Here is a 26,531-nt window from a genome sequence, read left to right on the forward strand (position 1 = left end):
GGCAGCACACCGAAAAGCTCAAATAACTGTCGTTGGTTATGAAAGGCACCTAACCGCGCTGGTTAGAAAGATAAGCTTTTACATTTCTCTACGCCAGCTGCTTACTAATTACCAAGTCTCTTCTGTTTCCTGGCCTCCGCCACCACAGACTACGCAGCAAAAACCACCTTTTTTATACCTAGCAGCACCTTCTTAAATACAAAATAACCAGATAACCACCGAACACACAACAAGCAAGTTGCTTCTACGAAAATTATTAATGAAAATAATGATGATTTGGATTCAATGCACATGGTAACTGGCGTTCGTGGTTTCGGTCTCTTCTGTCCTTGTCTTTAGCGCTGGTTACCATGTGCATTGAATCTAAAGATCCCCAACTAGCCCAGCTGCCCGCTTTAAATGAAGATTTGGTTGGGTTTAAGTGGCGCAAGTGCAATATGGCCAAACAACACAACGGCTAACGTGTTCTGCGTGCAGACGATGTTAGTATTAGAGCTCCCGAAACAAGCATGGAACGCTTGCGCACGGAAACACAGGGAACAGACGACTGAATCACTTGGTGTTTTAAACTTACCGTGAGCCTCGCTGCTAGGAACGAAGCTTTCGGCTAGACAAAAACAGGTTTCCCATTCTTTTTTTTTTTACAGTTTTATCGAATAATGCAGGAAAAAAGTACCTGCGCGAAATTGTAGCGCGCGCAATATACATAATATTTTGGGTACTGTCCTTGGACTGCTGATGTAACCTGAGCGTTTTATTCAAACAAAAAGGCAGCACACCGAAAAGCTCAAATAACTGTCGTTGGTTATGAAAGGCACCTAACCGCGCTGGTTAGAAAGATAAGCTTTTACATTTCTCTACGCCAGCTGCTTACTAATTACCAAGTCTCTTCTGTTTCCTGGCCTCCGCCACCACAGACTACGCAGCAAAAACCACCTTTTTTATACCTAGCAGCACCTTCTTAAATACAAAATAACCAGATAACCACCGAACACACAACAAGCAAGTTGCTTCTACGAAAATTATTAATGAAAATAATGATGATTTGGATTCAATGCACATGGTAACTGGCGTTCGTGGTTTCGGTCTCTTCTGTCCTTGTCTTTAGCGCTGGTTACCATGTGCATTGAATCTAAAGATCCCCAACTAGCCCAGCTGCCCGCTTTAAATGAAGATTTGGTTGGGTTTAAGTGGCGCAAGTGCAATATGGCCAAACAACACAACGGCTAACGTGTTCTGCGTGCAGACGATGTTAGTATTAGAGCTCCCGAAACAAGCATGGAACGCTTGCGCACGGAAACACAGGGAACAGACGACTGAATCACTTGGTGTTTTAAACTTACCGTGAGCCTCGCTGCTAGGAACGAAGCTTTCGGCTAGACAAAAACAGGTTTCCCATTCTTTTTTTTTTTACAGTTTTATCGAATAATGCAGGAAAAAAGTACCTGCGCGAAATTGTAGCGCGCGCAATATACATAATATTTTGGGTACTGTCCTTGGACTGCTGATGTAACCTGAGCGTTTTATTCAAACAAAAAGGCAGCACACCGAAAAGCTCAAATAACTGTCGTTGGTTATGAAAGGCACCTAACCGCGCTGGTTAGAAAGATAAGCTTTTACATTTCTCTACGCCAGCTGCTTACTAATTACCAAGTCTCTTCTGTTTCCTGGCCTCCGCCACCACAGACTACGCAGCAAAAACCACCTTTTTTATACCTAGCAGCACCTTCTTAAATACAAAATAACCAGATAACCACCGAACACACAACAAGCAAGTTGCTTCTACGAAAATTATTAATGAAAATAATGATGATTTGGATTCAATGCACATGGTAACTGGCGTTCGTGGTTTCGGTCTCTTCTGTCCTTGTCTTTAGCGCTGGTTACCATGTGCATTGAATCTAAAGATCCCCAACTAGCCCAGCTGCCCGCTTTAAATGAAGATTTGGTTGGGTTTAAGTGGCGCAAGTGCCATATGGCCAAACAACACAACGGCTAACGTGTTCTGCGTGCAGACGATGTTAGTATTAGAGCTCCCGAAACAAGCATGGAACGCTTGCGCACGGAAACACAGGGAACAGACGACTGAATCACTTGGTGTTTTAAACTTACCGTGAGCCTCGCTGCTAGGAACGAAGCTTTCGGCTAGACAAAAACAGGTTTCCCATTCTTTTTTTTTTTACAGTTTTATCGAATAATGCAGGAAAGAAGTACCAGCGCGAAATTGTAGCGCGCGCAATATACATTAAATTGCATTCAGTTTCTTTATCTAGCATTCTGCTTCAGCCAAGCCTGAGTCCCGTGTTTCCAACGCGCCTTGCAGACGACACGAAGGCGACGGCACAAACTGCCTCCCAGGCCTAAACTTGTTTTGCTCAGGCCGCTATCGTAAGCGAAGCCGCAGCGTATTATGTGACGCCCCAAGACGTCTTCCTATCTGGCCGGAAGTCGGAAATCTACTTCCGCCCCACTGAAGCCGCCGCGTCGTATTTAGACGGGGGCGTCGCGTGGCAGCGCGCGGTTTTCCATTCCAGCCTGTCAGACACGCGTTTCCGTCCCCGCATAGCAGACGGCTCGAAGTGCATCTCGAAGCAGGCGACGCTGTGGGGTATCGGTGTGCGGTCGCCTGCGTTCGACTGCGTCGCTTTCGAAAGGATCGAATGTGTCTGAATTTCAAAACAAGTGCAACTATGCCTTTAAACTTCGATATCTGTTTTTTTTTTTTACTCTTTTCATTCCTGCGCTTTCATGTCGATGAACAGGCGCCTTTTATTTATCCGCCGCTTCGCCAGCACTTGCATACAGCCAGAAAGCCAAGGAACAGCCGCTTGGATTCCTTGTTTTTTTTTTTTTTGTGGTCGTTGTTTCTGTTTTTTTGCTTTCCTAGACTAAGTGCTATCTTAGTCGAATTAGTCGTGTTTTTCTTCTATATGCGTCTTGTCGGTTCCTATTTATAAAAAAAAACGGGCAATCATATCAGGGCGGCGAAACAATTTGCGCGTGAAATGAGACCCGAATGTAATAAAATAAAAAAAATCAGCAGAGGCAATTAAAACTGATCAGGTGTGAAAACGAGAAAGCATTACTGTCCATAGGTGCATTGACACCCACACCAACACGCGCACTCCCGTAGGACTAGCTACTCCCGTATGACATAGCTAAGCCCGCTGGCAGTGGAGGGTGCCTGCGCCACCTGTACCTTACAGTAACCTCAACCGGAAGATCTCGCCTGTGCCTGTGTAGCGAGCGCCGCTTACGGTGCAAACACCACGCCGGCACGGGAGAGAGCTGGTATTTGGCTATTTCTTGCTACTAGAAGCGCGCGTATGCATACCCAACAATTTTGGACAAAAGCATTTTTTAGTGCGAAACAGTTTACAAACGCCACTTTTTCATATAAGGCAAGATTTGAGTATAACAATCAATATATCCGCCGACCACCCGACGGAAGTCTTGCTCTTTTTTTTTCTATTACCAGTTTGCTATCGCCAGAAGCGTTCCCCATTGGTTTTCTAAGGCAGTCTCAACTGTTCGATGCTACCGATGGAAAAATTGCCAGCGGCTTAGCTCGGCTATGCCAGGATATACGCAGCGAAAGCTAAGGCATAGCTTGGTTAGCCTAGGTTAGTCTTGATTGCAAGTCCAAGTTAGTCTGGTTGTCTGGCTAGTTGTCACGTGGTTCGTCATGCGGTTGGTCACGTGACCAGTCACGTGGTGCGGTGCGGCCACGGTGGAAATGCGAGCAGGGCGAAACTGCGAGTTTGTGGCCAGTGTAGCTTTCGCTACAAGACGTTAAAAGAAAGGTTTTGCTATACATAGGAAGTATGGACCATTGCCTTAAATATTTCGATAGTAGTATATTATAAATTTTAAGATTCAATTTTTTTGTCCCAGAATGCTGGACATGACCGCGTGCCGGCACCGCTCTTCTTCGGCGGAAATGCAGCCTTGCGAGAACGAATCTCCTGAGCTCCTTCCGACCCACATCGGTGCGTCGGTGTCGCCCAGTTTTGGCCCGTGCAAATATTCGCCCATAATTAAACTGCTGAGTCGGACATCCTCGACTCTCTAGTGTATCTAGTCAGAAGATAATCTCCCACTTTGTTGCTAGCCGGTGTTTATTGTTTCTGTAGCAATAAATGCCGCTTGCGTGAGCACATTGTCGTCGTCCTTTGGTGGCGGCCTGACTGTACTAGCGGAGAATATTTTGCACGCTTTTTGTATCCTGCTTTCCTTACAAAAGAGCTATTTGTCATGAAAGTCGCGTTCCCATCGTACACGATATCGGTTGTTGCCATTTATTGCCCAAAAACTTTTGTCATTTTTTTCTCGTAAGTCTTTTGTTTCCTATGCGTTCTTTGTGGCTTTTTGTTGCATGCTGACATTTGTAAGCCCGTCCTGCATGGTTCAAAGCACTGGCCTGCAGTATGTTCAAATAAATAAGTAAAAACATACATATTTATTACTTTGTGTAATTTTTAAAACCACACAGTCCATAGCAGGACAAAGACCTGCCAGTGACCTCCATTGATCCTGCCTCCTCCTCTGCAACATCGTCATCATCAACCTAACTACGCCCACTGCAAGACAATGGCGTCTTCATATCTTTCCAATTAACCCTGTTCTGTGCCAGCTGCAGCCACTTTACCCCCGCAAACACAGTCTCATCCGTCCACCTGACTCCCTGTCGTCCGTCCCTTGTGCGGCGGTAGCCATTTCTTGAATTGCACTCCGTTGCCCTAAGGACACACCGCTTATAATGCCCTCGCATTACGTTCCCTGCCCATTTATTCTTCTGTATTGCAACTAAGATATCATTAACTCGCGTCAGTTCACTGACCTACTCTGCTCTCTTCCTATCTCTAACGGTCGGCTGTCTCTTCCGTCTCCTCATTTAGATGTTCCCATTTTCAGCAGCCTCGAATGGTTTTGTCACGTTATAAATGTTACTAACGGTCTTAACCGTACCCTTGCTACCTTCGACACGCCCTAGATGACGCGTCTTCTCCCGTAAAGCAACTGTCATACGTAATCCTTGTAAGGACCAAACTGTAGTACGCCTACGTGCAATGGGACCCGCATCACCATAGCTTAATCGCCAGCCAGCCCTGAATTCTACTCCCAATAATGCGCTAGTTTTATTTCTCTGATTAATCCCGTGATACAAACATTACTAATCTTAATGTTAAAGCCGGTCTTCCAAGCCTACAAGGGTGCCGCAAACTATCTGGACTCTGCTCGTTTCATAAATTTAATGTCTTGTCACCTAGCAGTCCCATCATGTCGATTCACCGGACCACAAACAGCATCACTCACGCCACGGCCGTTTATACACCACATGCTCCAAGGACTTTGCATCTCAAATATTTTGTTGTAGGGACAGCCATCGACTGGAACGATCTTCTTGCAAACGTCATCGTTCACTTCAATGCTAGTAACTTCAAGGGCACCATCTTTTCTGCATACCTTTTTTTTTTAATAATCCTGTCTAACCCACTCATCACTTGCTGCATTGGTGTCTTTGAGGTACTGAAAATAAATAAGCAAAAGTAACGTAACACCTATCACTTTCATTTCCATATCATCCTCCGCTGTCCCCAGTATAAGCTTACCCCTTTTTATTAGCCCCTGTGCTCCTTCCCCATAAGCTAGTATCGGTAAGGTAAAGCTCTTATATATTTTCATTGTAAGGAATTTTGGTAAATTACCACTCATGACACACGAGGGACTGCCGAATAAACTTTACCTCATTCTTATTCCACTAATTATTTCACACCCTTAGTCCGTATCTGACGTCACTGCCTGCGTAAGCATCGCCGCGGTGGCTCAGTGGTTATGGCGCTCGGCTGCTGATCCGAAAGACGCGGATTGGATCCCAGCGCGGCGGTCGCATTTCGATGGAGGCAGAATTCCAGAGGCCCGTGTACTGTGCGACGTCAGTGCACGTTAAATAACCCCAGATAGTCGAATATTCCGGAGTCCTTCACTACGGCGTCCCTCATAGCTTGAGTCGCTTTGGGACGTTAAACCATAAACTATCCGCCGTAAGTAGATGCATTCCCTTTATAATGCTTCGTTGCCTTTCGTAAACAGTTGCCTTTGGCGACTGTTGAACAATTATCTTCGTTTTCTGCGTGATAATTTTCAGACCCACACCGTTTTGCCTTACCTCTCTACGTCCTCGATCATACTTTGCAAAGTGACTTAACAAACCAATGTCGTCAACCAATCGGATATTAAAGAGGTATTTTCAAATAACTTTGGCAACAGACAACTCTTCGCAATACAGTACTCTCAAGAACTCTTGTAAACAAGCGATGAATATCATTGAGAAGATCGCGTCTCTCTGCCTGACACTCTTCCTTATTTGAGTTGTCCTGCTAACTTTATGAGGACTATGGTGGCTGTGCGAGCCCTATTTCTGTTTTCAGCACCTTTGCATACGCATCTTGTACACCCTGGCTATGCAGAGCTTGCATCGATCCAGAGGTTTCGACTAAAACAAATTATTTTTCGCAGTATATGCAGGCTGTAAAAGAAGCTGGGGGTGGGAATATTTGCTGCTCATTTCTGTATCTCATCACTTTTGGAAGGGAACACGGTCTGTTGTCCAGTAGTCCTTCCGAAAGCCAGCCTGTAGCTCTTGGTTCATCGAAGAAGAAGGTTAATCTAATTCGATTAAAGATTATCTTAGTAAATACTTTGCACACTACGGATAGCAAGCTGATCAGTAAGTAATTTTTGAAGTCCTACACATTCCTTTTCTTGTAGATTAAGAACTTGGTGACGTTCTTCTAAGTTTCAGCTACGCGAGAGGTTGTAAGGCATTTCGTATACAGCGTGGCAAGTTTCCTAGCAGAATCTCTTTTCCGCCCTTCAATAAATCTGCAATCAATTGACCCTCCCCTACCGCCTTTCCCCTCTCATTGCTTGTAAAGCTTTCTTTACTGTCACGCTCCTTACCAGTGGAGAGCCTAACTTACTCCATACCACTGGCTTCGCCATTCGTGCCTGGTTCATTTGGCTGCTGTATTTGTTCTGTGGAAATATCGGGGGAGACAAAGGCTTTCGCCCCTCCAGCACTCCCACTCCGCGGATGGGGTTCGTGTTCGAGAGTCAAAGGGAAGGGACGACAAAGCGTGAACACTCATATGCTATTTATTACACTTGCAACTAATACACAGAGCGGGCCAGCTAGCTACAAAACATCAACGAGGCATTCCTCGGAAGTAGAAGGCAACGTAAGGACTTCCGACATACCGGCTGGGGCAGGGGCGCGACTTCGCGGGTATCGGCGGCGAACATTTGAACATTTTTTTATTATTTTACACGTTACTTCGCATAGGAGTAGAACCGAGTTAGCAGAAGTAGATTGCTGCTGGTGAGGACTGCAATGAAAATGGTGTGCTGTTAAGAAAGAAGACACTTCAGACTGATATTTCAACACGAGACCTTTTCGTTCCGTTCCATTATAAAATTTTTTATTCCCCAAGAAACAGAATATATTCAACACGGCAGCGTATTGGGCCAGTTGGCGCGAATTTATCTTAGCAAAGGGCTAGAGGTCCCCGACACGGAGGAATAATGCATAGGACGTGCCGCTGAGAATTGCCGCCACATTCTGTGAATGTGTGTATAAAGCCCTAAAGCGAGAATAGACCCTGTTGTAAAAATAAAGAGACGAAGTACCGCATTGTGTCCTGCTCGCGGCAAAGCGCACGTGTGCGAGCGAGTCGTCTTCCGGGAGTGACCATGGCCACAGGGCTCGTTTTGTTTCTCTCATTCTTCTGCAATACTATTTCTAGTGCCGAAACCCGTCAGGACTTCAGCGTCTGCCCCCCCTCCCCCCTCCACAGTAATGTACCAACCCTTAAAAAACTTTTTTAGAGATTCTATAGACTCCCCATAGACTTCTGGCTATAAAGTCTAAAGGCACTCTATAGACAAACCCTAGGGAAAAGTCTTTAGGCAATACAAATCCTATAGACAGTCTGCAGACAATCCAGAGATTTACGGCCACACAATTTTAGTAGATATTTTCTATAGACCGTATATAGACTATGAATAGACAAAGAAATATTTATAGGAAGGCAAAAGATTCTATAAGAAGAAGCCTATAGACTCTCTATAGACCATTTTTATAGGGAACTCAAGTGTCTCCGGAGGTCCCTGCGTACTCTAATTACGAAGAAGCGATCCTGGAGGATTCGGTCCCGCCTGCAGCCGACTTCCAGATGTACCTGGACCTCATCTTTGAGATTCAGTCCAAACTAACTGAATTAGATGCTCTTCTTCGAGAGCGTACACGACGATGAGTTCGGCGCCAATATGTCCGCCGCGTTTGAATACGACCGTAAGGTCCATTTCTTGACCACCCGCGTTCGCCCCTCCATGCAGCTTGCCTCACCAACCGTCCTTGCCGCCGCATCGGCGACTACCGGCGTAGTCGACGAGCGTGCAAACACAGCCTCTGGATAGCCACTAGAGTGCCGCAAAGGGTTCGATTTGCTGTGCCATTGAGATCACCAGGCCAGCATTCTCCGAAAATACCAGAACACGACAAGGAGTTGGTCTTGAGAAGTGAGTGTGCATGGACGCCACGAATTTCAAGTCTCCGGAGTACCGCCCCGATGGTGGCTCTGTGTACAGCAGCAGAAAACACCCCTTCAGAAGCATCCACGCAGTCTACAGCGCGGCCGTGCTCAGAGATTGCAACGCAGTCGACGAGCAAGGCAACCGCACTGGAGAAATCCGCCATAAGTTTGCCCTGCCAGTCCACCGACAAGCACCGAGCGAGGAGATTCACACAGCTTGCCAGGGCCGCTCGATGCTCTCTACCAGCGCGTGTACATTGGATCCAACGTCATCGGGACTCGACAGGAGAAGATTCCCGACAAAAGATTTGACGACACAGCGGACAAAACCAACCCTGTCCTTTACTTTCAGTTTGGCCACGAACGTCGCTGTTATGACTTCATCACTAGAAGATGGCTTCCGTGCCTGACAAGAACATGAAACCCGAATTCCCAGTGGTTCGTCGAGTAGAGCTGGACACGTGTCCCAAGATATGCAGCCCTAAACACAGATGCACCCCAACACGTGGAAGGCGTGCAAGTGGCTCCAAGTTCAGAATCTTCCTAGGACACGTCCTCGAGGGTCACCAGCGCTGAATCATCAGCACAAGACCTTGAACTTCAGATCCCTCGTCCACGTCCAAAACTGGCGGCTTTTCTCACCTGTCGGGAAATCATTCGTACGCCGCCAGTGATCTAGAAGTGCAAGAGAATACACCACTCCCAAGCGCTGAAATGCGTCGCAATTGCACTGAATACACGAGCAGCGTTAAGGACCACTTGGATAGCTCAGTGTCGGGCGACAAAGCGCAACAAAAAACACTAATGATTCGCAAATGCGAAATCAAATGAAGAGCGTTTGTTTCACCTATGCTTTAGACAATTTCGGATACCAGCATGTACATCAATAAACAACAATTCGTTGGGTACCACCCGCATCCCTCTGCGACCAATGGTTCGCCGGCCACTGCCCTCCGAAGATCGCCTTCATTACGGTTTCGAGGACTAACAACTTTGTGGGCCAAATCACGCCGATTTGTTTGCCCCCACTCTGAACCCTCTGCGCCAAACGGGTGGGCCATTCTGTCACCAATGGCGACCACAAGATGCACCAGTCTCGGCAGCCGCTCAGATGGTGCATATGTAGCGGAACGGCAGCATAGGGGGTAAACCAACCGCCATGCTGGCCCGACGACTGCGCGCGCGCGGTCACATGATGGTGGGCGCATTTTACACGATGCTGCAGCAAGTTGATCACATGACCAGCCGCCATCTTGAAATCTCGGACGGACAAGAAACGTTCGAATGCGAGCAGTCAGAGCTAACGCTCTTTAAAAAAAGGAGACGATGACATCACTGAAATCGTGCACATGTGCTCTCCCTACGCGGCTTACAAGGGCTGACAAAAAAACTGTTCTTGAAATCCTCGGAAAGCAAGGTGAATCTTATTCAACTAGATCAAGAACCATTGTACTTCACCCCTACGGCGCCTCGCCACGGGGTACACCCAAGGTGGTGCGAGGGGAAACATGCACGACTGCTGGTGACTTCGACTACTCGTCGGTCGTGTAAGTCCAGCCTGTTGACTGGGAGCGAGGACCCTCGAGGTTTCAAGTTTCCTCTTTAAGTTGCTTCCTTGGGATGGCGTTGCGCACACGACAATACGTCACAGGTACGAGCAGAAGATGACAGATAGAGCGCAAACCATCAACTGAATTTATTGCTTTCACAACAGCATATTTATGCTGTATTCACACGTGCAAAAGAAAGGGGAAAGGGAAGAAAAAGAAGGGATGACAAGTCAAGCGTGCATAAATCAGCAAAAGCAACGGTGAAAATTCTTTTCCTTATCCTATAAGACAGTCGAGGTATCGCTAACACAATTATCGCCTTTTTCTTTGATATGGAATGCTTTTCAAAGTTCTCGGGCTATTTTGTTTTTACTCTTTCCCAGAATCTTGATGTATTATAGCAGCGGCTCACAACCATGGCTTGAAATGCAGTGAGCGAGCAAGTTCGCCCCCTTCTCTTTTTTTGTACAGAGAGAGCATGCTCCCCTGCGCGTTCATTGATGCAGCGTCCAGTTTGGCCGGCATAAATGCGTCCACACTTGAGCGGGATTTGATAGGCCACTCTCGTGGCAGACTTCAAAAAACTGAACAGCGTGCTTCTTTGTGCATGCGCTTGTTGGGGCTCCTTCCTCGGGAGTTCCTGGGGCATTACCCAGTGAGCTTTTTTGGGGCCGAAAAAGCACCGAAGCACCATGCCTGTTTGCCACTTTTTTTTAAATTGTGGGCGACTTTGTGCATGTATGGAACCACGGTCGGCTTTGTACTCTGCAAGCGCTCAAGGTCACAGCTGCGTTTGCCTTTCTTTACCTTCTAGAGAAGGTTCTCGGCTACCGCTGTGAAGAGCGAGCAGGGGAATCCGGCTGAAAGCAGCCTGGTGATCTGATTATGAAAGCTGGAATGCATTTCATGCTGGCATGATTTGGTTGAGGCTGATTCTAGGCACGAGTTTGCAATTGGTCTTTTCACAATCTTTGAATGTGCATAATCAACTGAAAGTAGTTCTCTCTGTGCTCGAGGAGCGTATTTCCAACAGACATGATGCAAGCCAAACTGCAAGTTAATGTCCAAAAACTGCGATGAACCGTTAGTTTGGACTTCGCGCGGGAGAACCAAACCTTGTCCATATTGTCTAAAAAGAGTTAAAGCACTGCTACCTGAATCAGTGCAGGCGAGAGTTTTCTGTTAAGAAAAAAACAATTTAAAAATCGTCAACATATCTAAAACACTTAAGAACACCGTGCTTAGTAAGCTCTTGAGTCATGGAACGGTCAATAGCAGCTAAAAATATTTCGCAGAGGATCGGGGCGACACAGGAGCCAATGCAAATGCTTTGTCTTTTAATGTAAAAACTGTCTTTAAAAAAGATAAAGGTGGCCCGCAAATAAAATTCCAGCAGGGACATGAAGCTATCTGCTGAAACCCCATCCGAGTTTTGAAACGCTATTTCACCATTTCTATGACGCCATTTATTCTGCTCTTTCATGTGTACGTCTTGAAATGTGCGCAACGTCATCCCAAGAAATCTATGGACCAACTCGCCCAGCAAGAAGTTCTTCTACATTACTCTTTAAATTGCTCCATCAAAACCGAAATAGACTGCTCTTCGCTCACGATAGCGCAAGGCTTCCTTTCCGCAGAAAATCTCGTGGCTACGTCGCACGTGGACGCCAGGCTTAAAACGTTATTAATTAAAACATATGAAAAATTGAGATTAGAAGGCTTAAACATGACTCAAACTTCATTAGGGCGCGAAAGTTTATAAAATAGGCGAATTCGGCTGAAAAAAAAATTGAAGGAGACCCTTAAGCTCCAAAAGACTTAAGGGTGTGATGCGATAACGTTATTTGGCAAAAGTTCATATGTGCAGAATTGGTTATTCTTTGGAGGAAATTACAGACAGGGGTTTTTCCCAACCCAGTACTCTACAGCAAGTGGCATCCCACAGTATTCAGGTCAAAGTGCAAATTTTGCGATCAGCCAGCAAATTTGGTCCACATGGTGTGGACGTGCCCGGCTAAATATGATAGCTCACGCACTATAGAATCCTGGGAGGCTTTGCTCCGCAGCCCAGACCCCAACGTCCAGCAAGACATCATCGGTCAAGCCCTTGCTGCTGCTGTATCCCAAGGGATCCCGGCCGACGGCTAGGGCCCACAGGGGAGATGGACTTCTCTCCTGGCGTTCATTGACTGGTGTTACAATAAAGTTGTTTCTCTCTCTCTCTCTCTCTCTACTTTACGTTCACAAATCCCTGGGTGTCCTCAATACACTACTGGCGTAGTGGTGCAGCGGTTAAGCAATGCTTCGCTGCCCTGCGATTGCAGGCGCTGCCATCGGTGGAGCTTGTACCCAGGTTACTCTTCCCGAGCCATTCATCTCTGCCAGTCATTAATTTAACAGCCACCTGCCATGGTGGGCAGTTTGCACACAAGCCAGTGTGCAGCTAATGGTGACGCCACAAAGTCACGTGACCTACGATTACATGACAACGTCATGTGACCTCCCGATTTTTCGACCATGGCGGGTTGCGGGAGACCGAGCAGAATCTTCTGCCCCAGGTTGGCCGTAGGGTGGCCACCTGGGCGGCTGGGCAACCCTGTCACCAGCTCATTTTTCTCTCAGAACGCCGACGATGTCAGCGACGACGCCGAATTTTCTGCAGAATGGATGCCTTAAAACTGTCGCGTTAAAAAAATGGGGTAATTAGACGGGAATAGGACCCCTGACCCTTAGGTACGGCTTGTTTAAAGTGGGGATTTATATGTACGTTGTGTGGTCATTCACGCAATTACTGGGATTGAAAAGAGGAAACAGTGTCCTTGTCGGCGTGGCCGAGAGTAACAGCTAACGGGACCCATTAACGCTGCCGAGTCATATCCTTAAAGGCGGAGCTTAAGTCCCCCATGTTTTGTTAGGTCACAAACACGAAGAGCGAAGGCCATAGCTTAATTGTATCTTGCTACATATCCGGCATCCTCAAAGCAGCCACCAACTCCAAGAAGAGGAAGATTTTCGCGTACTTTTACTGCGGGAAACTCACCGCATCTCCCGAGCCAAGAACGCTAGTGTCAGCTTTGGTGCTCATGAACAGAGCTCACGACACAAAGCACAGAAATTAGCAAAATCTGCCCTGCTGCGAAGGAATCGTTGTGCAACTGCTCGAAAAGCGGCTACAAAGAATGCCAAGAAACGATTAAGCGCCTCAAGGCCCATCAAAACGACGGTCAGCACCAAAGCCTTGGACGGTTAACAATTGGCGGCGCGGAGTGGTTTTAAAATTTCCACCGCGACTCAGCGAATAGCCACAGTTGGAACAGCTTCATGAACTCCTTCAAAGTTTCGGTCATATCTGCCGCTGCAGAGTGATGCTGCAGACAGGCCGGGACCCTCCCGCCAATATGTGCTCTCATCCATGATTTACTTTAGTGGTCATGTGATGAGGGAAGGCATGAGAACAAGGACGCCAGCAAGATGGTTCTCGCAGAGATCGTACTGCTGCACTGGTCGATCATCATCTTGCGAGCACAGGAAGAAGATGAAAAATTAAGAAAAAGTGCCGGCGCCTTGTCTCGAGCTGGCGTCAACATACACGGTCTCGAACGAGTTGGCTTCCATTAGTCGCAAAGATCATACTCTTTTTTTCTTTCATCTGCAGCAGCCACCGCCTAAAGGCCATTCAGCTTTCACGTGAATATTCACGTACAGCTTGCGTCACACTTATGTAGAACGCTCGCGTCACACTTGTGTAGATTGTTCGAGCGACTCACTTCCCTGCGTAAAAATCGACGCCTCATCGCAGCCCCTACCATTTACAGGCAACGCTTACGCTGAAGTAGGGCCACATAGACAAGCAACAAGCAAGGTGGGTACAAGCACTTTCCCCGGAAACCGCGTGGGCTGCGTTCTAATTTCAACTTTATTGCACAGTGCACACTTCTTGAGAGCTCTCCAAAACTCTCGTTGGCAACTAATGAGCCCAAAAGGAATTTCGATGAGCCACAGCAGAAAAAAATGTACAGCCTCCCGCACACTTAACGTGAATGCTCGAGCGCGTGGCTTCTACTGACATTCGCGCTGTTAGGCTTTGGCCGCTGTGCCTGAGACCAGGATAGTGTGGCGCAAGGGCACCCACGATCGCCAGCCGGCGCAAACAAACCGTGAAGAATGGATCCAGCGGCCAGCGCTCAGTGGCTCTATTATCAGCGCAAGCAACCCGCTCGAGCGTTCGTCTTGAGTGTGCAGGTGGTGGCACCTGTTGTCTTCATAATAACCTCGATATATTAATGCCCACAACTGTTCGGGCTATTGCAAAGACCTTATCAAAGGACACCTGACCATGAACACAATCTCCCGGAAGCAACCTTTTTCCTCAACTACTCCTATCGAAAAGGCAATCAATATGCCGCACGTGGGAAATAGTGTACATATGTTCCACTGCTCTGAATCGGAATCTATAAAATCATCGTCGTCTTAATCATATCAACCCTAGTTCAAGCTCCGCTAAATTCAACCTGGATATATGCAGACAACGGATTTCTCGAGATACCACAGCCCCAAATCCTTCAATTAATTACGCGGCAGAAGATGAGGAAACCTTATTTAATAGTGGACCTTAAGACAGACTCTAGTCCTGGGTCATTTACCGGTTGCTCTTGGTCTTCGTGTAGTTGCGACGTTTCCTTTATGAGTTTATATAAAATCAACATCTCTTATGAAGTGGCCGCTAGAGAATGCAAGGAGGTCCCAAAGCAGAGCGCTTTTTTATTTCTTCCTGGTTTTCGAAATTATCTTTTTCGGTTCGGGGGGATCTGATAAGAAATGTAGGAGTAAGGTAGGTCTGAAAAATTGTAATGGGGCAAAAATTTGGTCATATTATTTTTCTTCCTGAAAGAGTGTGTGTAAGCGTTAAGAACCAAAACAAGACCAACCGAACTCGAAGATGGTGTAACCTTTACCGGAATGCCCGCATATAGTCTTTTTCATTAACTTTTCCAGACTTAATGGGCTTCAAGTCACTCCAACAGAGCGAGAAAATGCATGAGTACCTTCGCCTTTTGTAAGTTGTAGTCTTTAAAAGCTACAGCTTTACGATCAAATCAACTATACTCCAAACTTTTGTAAACGTCACCAGAAGGTCTGTGAAGAGCATTTTTGCTCAAATGTCCGAACCCACAGGCCTCAAAATAATAACCACCGATAAATTACGCGTATGTTCGCACCTACATCCTCCGTAAACGATTTTCCTGAAGTGGCAACTGACCAAATATAATCGACACTGATCGAAAGCCACGTAACTGTAATTTATGTGTGCAGTAAAGGCACTTTCCAGCAACTAGTGCAATTTGAAGAGCATTGAATCCCCCAATAATAATTAAAATGAAATGGCTGTATCTTCATTCAGTACCTGTGCCACAGGAATATCAAATATCTCAGTAAAATCAAACCTGTTTCATATCCGTGAAACCCTAACCTGAGTGTCCAGGGGGAAGATGTTTTTCCCACTACTTCAGATCAAGATAGAAAGATAGATAAAAAAGAGGAGGGAAAGACAGGGATGTTAACCAGAAAGGGGTTCCGGTTGGCTACCCTGCACTGGGGAAGAGGGATTAGGGGACTAAAAGGAGGAAGAGAGAAGGGAAAAAAGCATAACACACACACGCCAACGCTGTCACAATTTCTCACTCAATCCAGTCGCTCTCAAGTAGGCAAAGAGTGCCTTGTATGCCTTGAGAGCAGTCGACTGCTGTGGCCACGGACCGAGGATCTTTTGCTCTGTTAATGGGCGAGGATAGAGGCGGTCCAGGGCACAACACAGTGTATGTCTTGCACTCGCAAATGCAGGGCACTCACAGAGAAGATGAGCGATGGTCTCCTCACAACCACAGTCTCACAGGCAGGGCTGTCGGCCATCCCCATCCGGAAAGCATAGTAATTGGTAAATGCAACACCGATCCATAAACGGCATAACAGTGTTGCGTCGAGAATTTCTAAGTTACGTGGAAGACGAAGGCGCAGTTCAGTGTCCAGTGCCTTGAGGCGGAGGTTGCAAAAGTCTCCCGTGTTCCACGCTGAAAGTGTGAGCTCCAGCGCCAAAGGGCGAAGCCCACACGCAGCGTCAGGTCTCGATATTGGGATCCTCACTGTAAGTCCGTCGTTGTGAGCAGAACGCGCAGCCGCATCGGCCTGGTGATTACCGTTAATACCACAGTGTCCTGGCAGCCATTGAAAAATGATGTCATGACCTTTGGAAACGGTGCCGCGGTAAAGTAGACGGATCTCAGCAACAAGTTGCTCCTGCGACCCGCGGCGTAGCGCAGCTTGCAGAGCTTGAAGGGCTGCTTTAGAGTCGGTGAGAACCGTCCAGTCATGTGGAGGTTCTTGACTGATGAACTCTACCGCAGCCCGTAAGGCTGCGAGTTCCGCACCAGTTGAAGATGTTGGATGGGTCGTCTTCACTTTCATGAAGATGGATCTGGCCGGTATCACCACCGACACCGCAGAACTGGTTGAGTGAACTGATCCATCTGTGTAAACATGTATGCGGTGACTGTGGTAAGAATGCAGGTGATTTAATGTCAGATCAAGCGTCTTCAGTTAAGTACGAGCAAGAAAAAAAAAACCTCCATCATCAGCTGCTATAAACGAGCGCCTCTTAAAAAGCTAGCATGTCACAGTGAAGTTGACCCTACTTGAAAGCCTTGCAACCTTTACTCGAAAATCCACGAAGAACGCTTTCCCCAACTGCCTCACTCCAGAGTTCTTTGATACGGTACGACCAAGGAAGAAGTAACGTGAGCATCCTCAGCTTTCCAAAGTGAGCACCTGTGGAACCTACCTGAGACTTTTTTTTAAATATCAAACATATGAAATCCAATTTAAAAGCACTGCGACCATAGCTCGAACGTCCACAAAAAAAAATTGAGCCGCTATCCTATCCTAACAGCCTTATGTTCAATACCGGTGACGCAAAGCAAAGATCCATATCCTCAAAGTTTATAAAGCATCTTCCGTAGCCAAGTTTGTCGAGCTCGCAAATCAAGACCAAACCCTCTGTCCAAGCGCTTCACCTTCACCCAAATCGCAACGAAGGCCATGCCAAAAACATTCACTCCGAAGTGGGCCGCGAGAGCCCGACGCCTGTAGCTCGATATAGTACGGCAAAGTCCACGTCCCTAGCTCTCTTTCCACGTATTTGCCCTGCTTCCCTATTCTGCGTCACCGTTTTTCCCTGTATTTGCGTGGCCCACAAACAAACGAACTGGATGACCCTGTCCTTACCCCCTACGATGCGTGTCTTACATTCGACCGCCCTATTTGCTTTCGGTCACGCCGGTTAAAGCAGGCGCACAACACATTCAGTCGATCGGTTTCTCGCGTGCACGCCCGCGCTGCCTTCGTGCGCCATTCGTGCATCGCCCGTTAACGCGGGCATCCCCGGTTTGCCCATGTGACACGCCTCGGGCCAAGCTAGGCGAGAAGGAAGTATTAACCCGTCGGCCTCGTCGCTCCTATTATGGTCGAGCATTGCGACAGAGGTCGCGGAGGTTGGCGCTGACCTCTACGAAACCCTTGCAAACAGCTTCGAAGAACACAGGTCAAGAACCATACCTGTTGATGAAAAGGGCAAGTTATTAAGCACGCGTCAGGAATCATATTGGTGAAAAAGTGGCAAATTGATACGTCTCTGTCTGCACATCCGCCTTTCTGTCTGTCCGTCACTTCGTCCGTCCGCCCATCCTTCCGTCCGTCCTTCCGCCCGTCCGTCCCTGTCTGTCTGTCTGTCTGTCCGTCACTTCGTCCGTCCGCCCATCCTTCCGCCCGTCCGTCCCTGTCTGTCTGTCTGTCTGTCCGTCCGTCCGTCCGTCAGTCGTCCGTCTATCTGTCTGTCCGTCCGTCCTTCCGTCTGTCTGTCCGTCTATCTGTCTGTCTGTCCGTCCATCTGTCTGTCTGCCCGTCCGTCCGTCCATCCGCCTGTCCGTCTGTCTGTCTGTCCGTCCATCCGTCTGTCCGTCCGTCCGTCTGTCTGTCTGTCTGTCTCTGTCTGTCTGTCTGTCCGTCCATCCTTCCGTCCGTCTGTCGTCCGTCTGTCCATCTGTCTGTCTGTCCCTCCGTCTGTCTGTCTGTCTGTCCGTCCGTCTGTCTGTCCGTCCGTCCGTCTGTCCGTCCGTCCGTCCGCCCATCCTTCCGTCCGTCCTTCCGTCCGTCCCTGTCTGTCTGTCCGTCCGTCTATCGTCCGCCTGTCCGTCCGTCTGTCCGTCTGTCCGTCTGTCTGTCTGTCCGTCCGTCCGCCCGTCTGTCTGTCTGTCTGTCTGTCTGTCTGTCTGTCTGTCTGTCTGTCTGTCCGTCCGTCCGTCCGTCTGTCTGTCTGTCTGCCTGTCTGTCCGTCCGTCCGTTCGTCTGTCCGCCGTCCGTCCGTTTGTCTGTCTGACCGTCCGTCCGTCCGTGTGTCTGTCTGTCTGTCTGTCTGTCCGTCAGTCCGTCCGTCCATCTGTCTGTCTGTCCGTCTGTCCATCTGTCCGTCTGTCTGTCTGTCTGTCCGTCCGTCCGTCCGTCCGTTTGTCTGTCTGTCTTTCCCTCCGTCCGTCCGTTTGTTTGTCTGTCTGTCAGCCGTCCGTCCGTCCGTCCGTTAGTCCGTCCGTCTGTCTGTCTGTCCGTCCGTCCGTCCGTCCGTCTGTCTGTCTGTCTGTCCGTCCGTCCGTCTGTCTCTCTGTCTGTCTGTCTGTCTATCTGTCTGTTTTTCCTTCAGTCCATCCGTCCGTCCGTCCGTCTGTCTGTGTCTGTCTTTTTGTCTGTCTGTCTGTCCGTCCGTCCGTCTGTCTGTCTGTCTATCTGTCTCTGTCTGTCAGTCCGTCCGTCCGTCCGTCCGTCTGTCTGTCTTTCTGTCTGTCTGACCGTCCGTCCGTCCGTCTCTGTCCTTCCGTCCTGCCGTCCGTCTGTCTGTCTGTCGAAGAAAGCCATTCCAGGGTGGCTGCACTGTTTGGAGACGGCCGGTGTAAGACTAGAGCCAACTTACTGCTCGGGGCTTACTACCTTACACTAAGTAGCCCTGGGTACTCACTGTATACTGTCGTTTCTCTCTTTCCCAGTTGCAGGGCTTGAACCGTACCTGAGCCCAGCCAACATTCCTGCTTTTCCTTAGTCATGGCTCCCTGCCTCCATTTAGAAGCTTTGTCCGTGCCTCAAAAACTTGCATAACTTGTAAATTAACACCTCAAACGGGGATCAAACTCCTGACAACTTTGCCCGCCTCATCGCCGACTGCTTGTTTGCAAGACACAGTAGCATCATGCTTAATATTCTTTGCACTTTGGTTTCGTTGTTCTGGCTTACAACTAATCCGTTGCTCAAGCTAGCACGAACCAACGGATCCGAAAAAAAAACCGGCCCATGTAACAAATGATAATAGTTTGAAGCCCGCTCGTCAAGTTTTCTGCGTTATACGGCCATCCTGTTTGACACGAAAAGTCTCCTGAATTAAAAACGTTGACACTGGTGTATACAAACCCGGACTGGGTCGAGGGCCATGATCTCTAATCCTGAATTCAAAATGACGTCGTAATATCATCGCGCTTAGCGTCCATTCAAAAGGGCCGTGCTCCAAGTTGAACGCAAAATGCACTCACGAGGCTGCATGACATAATAATAACAATAATCGGTTTTGGAGACAGGAAATGGCGCAGTATCTGTCTCATATATCGGCGGACACCTGAACCACGCCGTAAGGGAAGGGATAAAGGAGGGAGTGAAAAAAGAAAGGAAGAGAGAGGTGTCGTTGTGGAGGGCTCCGGAATGATTTCAACCACCTGGGGATCTTTAACGTGCACTGAGATCGCACAGCACATGGGCGCCTTAGCGTTTCGCCTCCATCGAAACACAGCCGCCGAGGTCGGGTTTGAAACCGACCGCAGCGGCTGAGTTTTTATGGAGGCGAAACGCAAAAGGCGCCCGTGTGCTGTGCGATGTCAGTGCACGTTAAAGATCCCCAGGCGGTGCGCTGATTTTGAGCAGATGTATAAACTGAAGAACTGAAGTCCTAGGACACCTGCTCTCTTCCCCGGAGAAGTTCTGGCAGCACTTATCGCCGAAAACGAAAGTTGCACCCAAACTCTGCATCGGTGATACTTTTATCTCTGACAGTGCAAATGTCGCAGATGCGCTTAACCAGTACTTCTGCTCGGTGTTCACGCATGACGATGGTATCAGCCCACACTTTCCTGTTTATGAACACATTCTGCCAATTGCTGACGTCACTATTACTCAGGAAGGGGTGTTGGCGCTTTTGCTCAATCTAGACACCAAAAAATCGCCTGGACCTGATGGGATTCCGAATGCATTTCTTTTCCGTTACGCCGAGTGGTGTTCAAGATATCTAACTTTAATATTCAAGAAGTCATTAACAAGCGCGAAACTCCCAACCGAATGGAAGCACGCAAAGATCGTTCCCATACCAAAAACAGAAAATCCGTCCCTCGTCACGTCATACAGGCCAATTTCTTTACTTTGCACTTGTGCTAAATTGCTCGAACATATAATATTCAAACACATATCCGTCTTTCTGAATGACAACGCATTAATTGATACCAGACAACATGGGTTTAGGCTAGGGTTTTCTACCGCAACTCAGCTCGTAGAAACAGTTCATGATTTAGCAGCAGCTTTAGATAAGCAAAGCCAAGTCGACATAATTTTCCTCGATTTCGAAAAAGCATTTGACCGCGTCTCTCACTCCAAATTACTGCTGAAACTAAGACCCATACTAAAGAACAACACCTTAATTAACTGGATTGGGGAATACCTGTCCTTACGAAAGCAATGTGTTCAAGTTAAAGATGCAGCTTCTTCTTCCGCAAACGTAAACTCAGGCATTCCACAAGGCTCAGTTTTAGGTCCGCTATTCTTTCTGATCTTCATAAATGATATCGTCAGTGACATTCACGTCAAGATCAGACTTTTCGCAGACGACTGCGTCCTATATCATGAAATACGTAGTGCGAACGACCAGGCAGTTTTAAACACTTCCCTATCTAAAATACAAACTTGGTGCACGAAATGGCAAATGACTATTAATCTTAAAAAGACTGTGGCAATGACCGTTACACGCAAAAAGAACCCGTTATCATTTGCTTATAACATTAACAACCAGTGCTTATCTGTCGTTTCCAGTTACAAATACTTGGGAGTAATAATTTCATCAGATCTTAGGTGGAATGAACATGTAACACACACCTACAATAGAGCAATGAAGAAACTTGGCTTTTTAAGGCGTACGTTAGGGAACGCTTCACCTGAAATTAAAATCCTAGCCTACAAAACATTTATCCGACCCGTCCTAGAGTATGCCGCGATTGTATGGGATCCACATACACAGTCTAATATTACCAAACTTGAGAAAGTTCAAAGAAAATCAGCTAGGTTCATCTTTAACTCATACAGCTGGCGCACGTCCCCATCATTACTTCTAGAAGCTGCAGAACTGGAAAGTCTCACATTCAGACGTTACCGGGATAGGATGAAATTTTTCTATTTACTCTATCATAACCAATTGGGAATAGACAAAAGTTCATACATTCTGCCAGCTAACCGCCGATCTACGCGCTCATATCACACCAAAAAAGTCCTGGATTTTTCGTGCAGGACGGACGCATTTAAAAATTCCTATTTTCCGCGCACTATTTGCGATTGGAATGCATTATCCGCCGACACAGTTGACTGCCCAACGGTTTCCTCATTCCTCTGCGCACTTGCGCGTAAGTCCTGAGTGACATGTGGCTCCCCCTCATCAAAATGACAATCATGTTGTAAATACTATCTTGTGTTTTTGTTTTTGTTCTGATTTATCATTCAGCGTCCTGTATCTTGTTTGCTGATTTTGCTGTTTCTGAATTTGTTGATTTGTGTTGTCCACTCCTGCCTAAGGCCTGATAATAAGGCTGGCAGTACCTGTAAAATAAAATAAATAAAAATATACGAAAAGAGTATGAAACACTCTGAAATAAAGTTTAAAACGGCTTATTTTTCATGGTGATGCGTTTGAAAAAAATAAGAAGTGACACGGAAAGTGATGACCTGTCAAAGACAGGAATTCTTTCCGAAAAAGTGACCTGCACTACTTCGGTATAATTAATGACCGACGATGCGAAGAAATGAAATAAAAAGATGTGTTGGAGACAACACAGTGCAGCTGCATTGTTCTGTGTCCGAAAATAAAGCAGCAAGCAAAGCCGTCGCTTGACGGTCACATAATGTCACACGGAGAACAACAGACCCGCCGTGAAATGGCTTTGCAAGGACAACATTGATGCACTGGACGGGAAAAAAAAAAGACAAGAATGCTCGCCGGAGTGTTTGAACCGCCCGCTTTTTCCTTTCAAGTCCGTTTTGCACTGCACCTGCTTCTGACGTGCGGTTTATCAATTTTACCGCGGGTCAAGGCACTTGCAACGGCTCATCGAGCGAAATGGGTCGAGCCCCCATGTTTCTGTTTGTTTTTAATTTTGGCATCGAGAAGAGCAAAATAAATGGCACTTAAGATTGCGCAAGTGATTATTGATAGCTGTTTCAAGTCCAAGGGTCGTGGGAGTTCTTCTGTCGGAAAAAATCTCCATCAGGTGTCAGCCGTACTAACCATTAACCTGGTGCGTATATTTTTCATCTATCTGTTTCAAGACACCGTCAATCGCTTCAGGGATGGTAACAGGGATGGATACAAGACAAAATTGGCACAGAGTGTGGCTAAATTCGAAACAAGCAAGTATACCAGGGTACACTAAGCGGGCAAGATAGACGGCTCGGATTATTACACCACATGACGTGCATGAAGGAGAAGCAACACGTGTCATGCGATACTAAAGTGGACAGAAAAAAGGGAGAGAAGTGAGAGAAAGAGTTTACCTAGTGATTAGGCACTCGTCCTGTGGCGAACTTATGCACTTGGTTGTGAAACGGAGAACGTGTTTCACCTATGCGAGTGCTTCATCTCCCCCCCCGAAAAAGCTCTATAGTTGGTAGGTGTGGTCTTAGGCTAAGAGGGCGGGGCAGTGGGACGATCGGCGCCGCTGTGCGAGAAATTTTTTTCTTTGAAACAACCAGAATAGTGTGGTGTGTACGGGACCAAAACTGTGCCAGTTGCATGGCGCAATTTTCACGGCGCACTACGCGCCATTCATGGTGCATGGTGCATTTGGGGCTGAATGGAATTTAAATCGGGTATGGGCTGTTACGTACACACTATGAACAACTTGCAAAGATCAGGTAGTCTGCGGTAGTCAACGTGGTACTTATATGGACAGGCTTTTTGTGTGAAAAGTAAATAGCGATTTCTTCTGGACATGCCTCACAGCCCTCTAGCAGTACATGGCCGCCACTTCTGAAGTGAAACTTTAAATTGATATTTGAATTGCTTCGATACATTCCAGAACAAATACAAGGAACGAACAAATGTAAACTGCCAGAAAGCAGAGAAACTCTTAAACAGCAATGTCGCAAGACACATGTGCCATAAGGGAAGCGAAAGGAACCATATCGTAAAGTCAGTGATTCCCTCCCTTAGATAACTACACCTACTGATCAACGGATTGATAATTTGTAATTTTCCTCAGTCTCATTATTCACGGCGGATTTATAGCCGGCCTTATACCTTCTAGTTGTTTTTTTTTCCTAGCTATGACTTTCAGGAAAAAACAGACTTACATAATGAAATCAATTTAATCCTATTTTCTTCCCGTTGACAGCGAACTACATTAAGAATTTTATTTCACTACAAAACTTTAGAATATGGTCCACATATGTTCGAATTCAGCGGCCATATATAAAAAACGGCTTTTTCTTTAGAATAGAGAGGGAGAGGAGTTCAGTTACGTTTGCCTTCAAAGCTGTCAATCGTTTAAGCGGTGGCGATCGAAGGAACTAAATTCAAATGGTTTCGAATGTTCTCTTTCCCACGGAGACATTACTTTTCGATGGGGTCTTGCACTGGCGGCTGTGGTGGACTACTATCCGAATGATGGCATGGGGGGGGGGGGGGGGGGGGCTACGTTTCTTTTTCTTTTTTTCCAAAATGAAAGAACATCTCAAAATGTACTTTGCGTGCGACAAAAAAGACCCCAACGTAGTGCGCTGTTAATGTCGTCAATACCCGCCCTCAATCTTCTCCGAAAACAAATGGAGACCAAGTGCGCCAGGGCTGAATGACATCGGTGTTGGTGCGGGCTATTCAAAAAGTGATGTGCGCCCGCAGATGATGGCAGTCGAAAATTTGGAATCTCTTGGCCATGAAGTTTTTCGGCATGCAGTTACAAACGAAGCTTCTATTTAACGTTCAACCTAACAACAAGGTCTCACTGCAATCCTTGTATTAAACCAATCCCGAGGACTGCGTGCAGGAGTTGGAATGATTTAACGGTTCCCATGTCGCGTACTGATGCTGTCAATAAATTCCAGAAAAAGCACAAAAAACTATGGCTCCGTTGTGTGATTCGTAAACTTATTCCTCAAAACACAAAGGGGTGCCGCTGAACTTTCTCAAAAGTTATCGATTCAATCGGAAATACCCAATTCTCTATTTTCGCACAGCAAGGAAAAACTTTTGGGAGGGTTGGGCCTGTATGCCACCATGCATTTTCTTAAATTTATTCCCAAGAAAAAGGGAGATAGCATGGTTATTAGCTATAAAACAAGTTATAACCCAGACCTCAATCCTGCTCGTAGTGTCATTCAAAACAAACCAAAAATGATTTCCTTACTAATTTAGTAATTAGTGACAAATTCTATTCTAGAAATTAGACATTTTACTTTTACAAAGCTCGTGAAATATCCCAGATTCCCACGTTGTGCTTATTGTACATATTACCGCCTTCTTGTGCGCGAAAAAATTACGACATTGCCATGGCTCTCATTCTCAGTTTTTTTTAGATGACTAACGTTATCATTGCTGCTATTTTTAATCAGTCTCGAAAGATCTTGTCTTTTTGCCTCATGGATGAATTTCTTTCTTCATTTTTTCTTAGCAAAAGTGTTGGTTGCAAGAAATATTTTTCTGCATTTAGTTATTTATTTATTTATTTGTTACAAATACCAAGCGTCCGTTTGCATTATCATATAGCAGGTTATTTACAGATACAAAATTAAAAAGAAGGGCGCGAACAAAAGCATCAAACAAGTTATAATGTGAAAATACAAACAACTCTTATCATAACTAAGAGCGGAAGACAACACATTCAACAGCAAGCAAAGTATTCAATTACAAAATCTATGGCACAATGCAAAAAAAAACATAACACTGGAAGTAGGAGCTAAATCAGATTAAAAAATTGGGTGCATCTCATCTGGGCGCAAATTCCATTCTTCTACTGTTTGTGGAAGACACGAAAACTTATGTTTATCCGACTTTGATTTGGCATGGTTTTATTTTTTGTTCCTCATTATCGTGTCTCATGAATGGAAATCGAGGTTGCTTTAAACATATGTGTTTGTTGATGCCTTTGTTACCACTGTTAATGTTCTGCACAGACTTCAGTCTTAATATCTTTCTGCCTGCATACAGCAACGTCCACCCTAGACTTCCCCTGATCAGCGAATACCGTAGTCGTAGACACGTGGGCGAACTTTTTACCCTTTTAATAAACGTGCCCCATCATGTCTTCAAGAGTATTTGTGAACGGATCCGACGCTACGCACGCGTATTCTAACACATGCCTATTATTAGTAAAGTACAAAGTCTCCTTCAAAGCTTTGGTGCAGACAAAGTTTCTCTGGAAGAATTGCAAAAGGCGACACACTTTAGTATTTGTTAACTCAATGTGGGATGTCTAGTCCATTATCGCTATGAATGTGACGTCCAGGTACTTGACCTCATCGATACGCTGTACTACAACGTTATTAAAGAAGCATGAAATGCAGACCTTTTTCTTTTTATTCATAAATTGTACGTGATAAAATTTTGCTGCGGTCTAGTTCACCTTTCATTTGATACAACAAGAGTAAAATGTTTTCAAGACTCAAATACAACACGCTCATATGTTCTGAGCATGACACGGGGTGCTATACAACGCAGTCGTCATCGTAAAATCTCACAGTCGTAACGAGGCCGTCAGATGAATCATTAATATAAATGAGGAACCCGAGCGGTGCACGGACCGATCCTTGCAGCACGCCGGACAAAATAATAACCGTTCGTGACGTGACACCATTTAGAACCACTATTTGTGGCCGCTCGTGCAGATACTCTTTGAACCAACCGTGAAATACAATCAGGGAGGCTAAGAAATGATAGTCTGTACAAAGGTAAGTTATGCGGGACTACATCAAAAGCCTTACGGAGACCAATAAAAACAGCATTTAGCTTCGCACTATGGTTAAATCAATGAGTAAAGTCATGGATGAATTGGAT

Source organism: Amblyomma americanum, chromosome 5 (genome assembly GCF_052857255.1).
Source record: "Amblyomma americanum isolate KBUSLIRL-KWMA chromosome 5, ASM5285725v1, whole genome shotgun sequence".
NCBI lineage: Eukaryota > Metazoa > Arthropoda > Arachnida > Ixodida > Ixodidae > Amblyomma > Amblyomma americanum.